The sequence below is a fragment of the Dendropsophus ebraccatus genome, chromosome 8 (genome assembly GCF_027789765.1).
Source record: "Dendropsophus ebraccatus isolate aDenEbr1 chromosome 8, aDenEbr1.pat, whole genome shotgun sequence".
Taxonomy (NCBI): Eukaryota; Metazoa; Chordata; class Amphibia; order Anura; family Hylidae; genus Dendropsophus; species Dendropsophus ebraccatus.
Genome location: NC_091461.1, coordinates 14,281,333 through 14,286,322, shown reverse-complemented (window position 1 = coordinate 14,286,322; position 4,990 = coordinate 14,281,333). Strand labels below are relative to the sequence as shown.

General features: G+C 40.8%; 1 long non-coding RNA gene across 1 annotated transcript; it reads left to right on the top strand.

Moving 5' to 3' along the window:
• The first annotated feature begins 677 nt into the window (after positions 1–677).
• On the top strand, positions 678–1,685 carry LOC138798397 (uncharacterized). Its single transcript, XR_011364070.1, has 2 exons — positions 678–1,078; positions 1,433–1,685. It is a non-coding gene; the product is annotated as an uncharacterized lncRNA (long non-coding RNA).
• Positions 1,686–4,990: the final 3,305 nt, after the last annotated feature.

The following is a 4,990-nucleotide window of genomic DNA, read 5'->3' as shown; positions in this document are numbered from 1 at the left end:
GCTTTACGGACCGCTACATGGAAGATAACAATCCATGCTGCAAATTCAGGTCCGCACTAGGACCTTTGCATTTGTTTTGTGGAACAGATTAGGGCCCCGTTTACACGTACTGATGTGTGAAAGGTCCACTGAAATCTATTGGCCCTATGTTATGTCCAAAGTTGTACTGTAGGTTCGCAACTGCAGAGAGAACCACGGACGTGTGAATAGGGCCTAATTCTCTATGGGATCAAGGAAACAGCCACATATAGCATTCAGCTGTTTCCAGGTTTCCATAGGGCGCAGGTATCAAACACGTGGGCCCTCTAGCTGTTGCAAAACTACAATTCCCATCATGCCTGGACAGCCGTCTGTCCGGGCATGATGGGAATTGTAGTTTCACAAAAGCTGGAGGGCCACAAGTTTTTCTTTAGGGAACTAATAGAGATGTGGCTGTGTCAGCAAAGAATAAAAGAGGACAGTGGAAAAACTGGCAAAGACATGATGGGCAAATTTATCAATTGGTTGCCCATAGCAACCAATCACAGCTCAGCTTTCATTTTACCAGAGCACTATGAGACATCAAAGCTGATCTGTGATTGGTTGCTATGGGCAACACAGGCAGGCTCGATCGATCTTGGTCAGTGTGCCTCTTCTGAGCCTTTGGCTTCGGATTCAGTAGTTCTTGTAAGTAAAGGTAACACACTCTGAATAATACATATGTCACTACGGAAATTAAAGGGGTTCAAAATAACAGAACTGTTAACGATTATTCAGTTTCGATCATGTGACCCAGACTTCCCCGTTCAGTCTGTGAGCTCTGTTGTTTGTGATGACATCACGGCCTTGTACCCACTGTGACATCACATTCTGGAAAGGAGGTAGAGTAACCACCCATTAACTTCTATAAGAGCAGGACATAAACATAAGAGGATAAAGCCCATCAACGAAAGACAAGGAAGGAAGACTAGTATCAGTCTGAACATGGATGTAAAGACCCTGCTGCTTATACTTATCGTCATACAAGCCTTCAGCATGACAGAGATCACTCCAGGGACATGGCAATTGCCGCAAGACATCGAAATCACAGAAGAGGAAGGTAAACAAAGACGTGATTTATGTAGGAAGATGCCCGACCATCAGACGTAGACATTGTTGGTGGATACTTGTTGGTCAAAAGTTGCAGAAATAGAAAAGTCTATGTTGGCAACAGTAGATCCTCATCATTCCATGTAACCTGTTGCTGCCATGGCGGGATCCTTTAGACATGTCCGTAACAATGAGGATGATGATACTTCCAAAGGTGTATTCCCAGTGTAGAAACTTCATAGGCTTCATCAATCACCACAACATTTCCATTGTGGAGGTCTTATAAGGTACCCTCATGCTTACACTCTTTTTGGTCTTAGGAACATCTTCTCATTTTTTTTCTTTGTCCTCTTTCTTATTTTAGGGGTGGTGAGAGAAACCTTCTTTGCAGCTCCCCCAGGTGACCATGTTGAACTTGTAGATATGATCGTACCATTCAAGGATTCAGGAAATGAGAATTACATTATGGTACTCTACATCATCACCTTCAACCTCGCCTGGATGGCAATTTTTTTATGATAGATCCCATCATGGACCTGATCAATCTCCTCTTGGAGTCGAGGATGGAACCATGGCTCTGTTTCTTCTTGGCCTAAATAAACTGCATTATCCACCTACTTGTCTTTCCTGTGCCATGTATAAATTCAAATATGGAAATTTTTGATTAACCATTGGTGATTAACCCTTTTTGTTCTTGGGTTTTCATTTTTTTCTTATTTGCCTTCTAAAAAACCATTATTCTTTCAATGTTACAACTACAGAGCCACATGGGGGCTTGTTTTTTGCAGGATCAATTGTACTTTGTAATGACCCCCTTAAAGCTTTTTTCCACCTACGGAGCTGTGCATGGAGAGGAAGGGTTGTTTTGTTTATCAGTTTCATTTTTACATAGATAGAACCTTTTGATCACTTTTTGTTTAGTGTTTTATGTGACACCGCATACGTTTATTTTTACTTATTATTTACATAAAATGCAAGTGATTTAAATCTGGAGAACCGAGTGGTCAGTTATTGCCTGCACGGAATGTCAGTCTACAAATAGAAAAATCTACAGGGAAAAAGACTGCAAATCTTTTACATATAAATTAACCTTTGCACGTCCTGCATGGGCTATAGGGTTTGTGTAGGAAAATCACTATGTTGCTTTCCAAGAATGGTCTCTGATACCAACAACAGATCCAATAACCAAAGCATAATAGGATAGATACAGGTCAGTGCCGGCCACGATCCAATGAGAAAGGACGGTACAGGTCATGTCCAAGGGGAATAATAAACCGTATTATAAATAAACAGGAATTAAAAAATCTTGCTGCTCAAACAGGGTAAATATTCTGAACCATAGACTGAGCAATAACAACAGGCAAGCGCCTGTCTCAGGATGACGGTAGTGCCACCCTAATTCCCATCATAATAGATAGAAGATGTTATTGTTCTTTACAGTCCTGCTTATACCTCCATTGCACCTTGTTTTCATGAATGCTTAGTGACATTTGCTCAGGTCATGGTCGTCTTTCTGCCAGAATATTCTGCATGACGATTCTACAAGGACTTTTCATACAACAATCCTTAGTAACTCTGCTTAATATGTTAGCCACAGAGTAAATATCACTGAGCTGGAAATACATCAAGTTTCCATCTGAGCATAGGTATAAATGGAATCCTAATTTATGACTAATGATTACAGGTATTATATAACAACTATATCACATATGGTTTGGTCCACGAGAGAGATCCAACAACAGGGTCCTTCAGTGGGTCTAGGCTTTGACATACGGTAATAATGGTTGTTTACCATACCGATGTCCCAAGGGAACCCATTTGAAGTCAATCATTCATGTACTCTATTTCATAATTGAGTAATGTATATCTTATAAGATGTTGTTAGATCTGTCCTAGTTGACCAATTTTAGATAGATAGAAGTTTAAGGAATTCTCTTCACCCTTCAACCCCAAAAGATTAGCATTTTTTTGCATTGGGATCATAACCTTAGGCTGAGTTCACAAGGAGTAAAACTGGCGATAATCCGAATCCCGCCAGCCTCCGTGTGATACTGGCAGTCTATGGGAGGCTCGCCCACCTCCTCTCTCCACGCCTCTCAGCTTGAAAGAATTGACATGTCCACTCACACACGAGCCTCCCATAGATGGCCAGTATGACACGGAGGCTGGCAGGATTCCGCGGCGGAGAATTCCGCCAGTTTTACTCCGTGTGAACTGGCCCTTAAACATAGTCCTTAGAAAAGAATGTGGTTGAATGGAATAGTTACCTGGATACATAATAATGATAGACTGAAATCTATAGAAGAGAAAAGAGTGAGATTATAGTTAGAAGCTGAAGTCATGACCAGAAGATGAATCAAAAATGGAACTAAAAAACTGTCCAAAGCCAAGCCGACTGGAGCTGAAACAAGATGACCTACGAAGTGACAGAAAAAAAAAATACATACTAGTGTATTATGTATTGTATTCCAGTAGTCTAGTAATTATGAGCTATGGGAATTATTGACAATGTATCATACAAGCAATATGGTTGACAGAAGTCTTGACATTACTTAGAGTGTGGTGGTGTATGAATTTTCTTATGTAGTATGCCCATCTTATGATTCACTTTATTTTCTCCTCTAAGGGAAGGATACGGAAGTTAGAGGTGCTAGTGTCCAGAAATAGAAGGACGTGGGCCTCTGAGCCAACATTTTTGCCTTGTACTGTCTTTTTGTAGGACTACATGGACCACTACTTACTATACATTATAAGGCGTCTTCCCTCCCTGTCCTTGTTCTGCATGACATGTAACATATACAAGGTGGTGTAATCCTCCTGTCCTCCTCTAGACATGCCGGCACAGAGACAAGATGTCCTTGTGAGAATTTAGCTTTTGCCTGTAAAGTTTTTTCCACTGTTGACTTTTTTTGTCTATCCAGATTGATACGTCTGTCATGTTCTTATATGTCACGTTGCGCTCTATTCAGAGTTAATTTCTTGATCATTTTATGCTTTGTCAACACTGCTTAAGTACTTAGTGTCTTTCTTCAATAGCAATGTTTGCATAACGCGCAGATCATCTCAGGAAGAACGGATTACGGCCGCTTGATCTGCCAACTGCATCACAATTATGGTTTCTTTATCCCAACCAATGAATGATCTGTGATAGTAATAATGTGCCATCATGCTGGCTGAGCCGCTTTAGCTTTTGGAGAAGGTCACCATTACTGGTGGGCAAATCAGTTGGCCAATGACTTTCCGAAACCATATTACAAATGTTCCTCCTCCAAGGTAGTCCCCATACTAGCTTATAATGAGGGTTGTTCGAACCTGTAGAGAATAGATTCTCCAATACAGAGGTGAGCTGAGAGTACCTGATGAATAAGGGAAGCTATACCACTAGGTATCGGGGATGGTCTGGGATACTAAATCATTCAACACAAGAAAACACCAAATTACTTGACAACAAGAACTCTCTTGACACTGATACTAAATACATAGACATGGGCTACCCAAGGGCTGTTGAATAAGCTAAATCATTGAACACCATAGGTTGGAGACTGAATAAACATTGGGGGAAACAATCTACTAAAGGAAAGTGATTAGACGATGAGTTGGTCAGGTTAGGGTCTTGATTATTAAAACTGTTGTACAACTAATAGTATTGTCTGCTACACGAAACCAGTGGTCACCAAGAGCTGGCTACTGAACCAAAATTACAATGGGGGCTAGAGCACCAAAATATGGAAGAAGAGTCATAGGTCACTGTATGAGACCAGTTACCGAGGCATTAAAACCAATGGTTCCTTCAGATTGGTTAAGGTGCTAAAATACTGACCAAAGTGGACTATCTTGGACTATATTTTTTCTCTAAAAGACTAAATCACTTCCACTAAGGGGCTGTATGGGACATAAAACCACTAGATACATGGGGCACTAA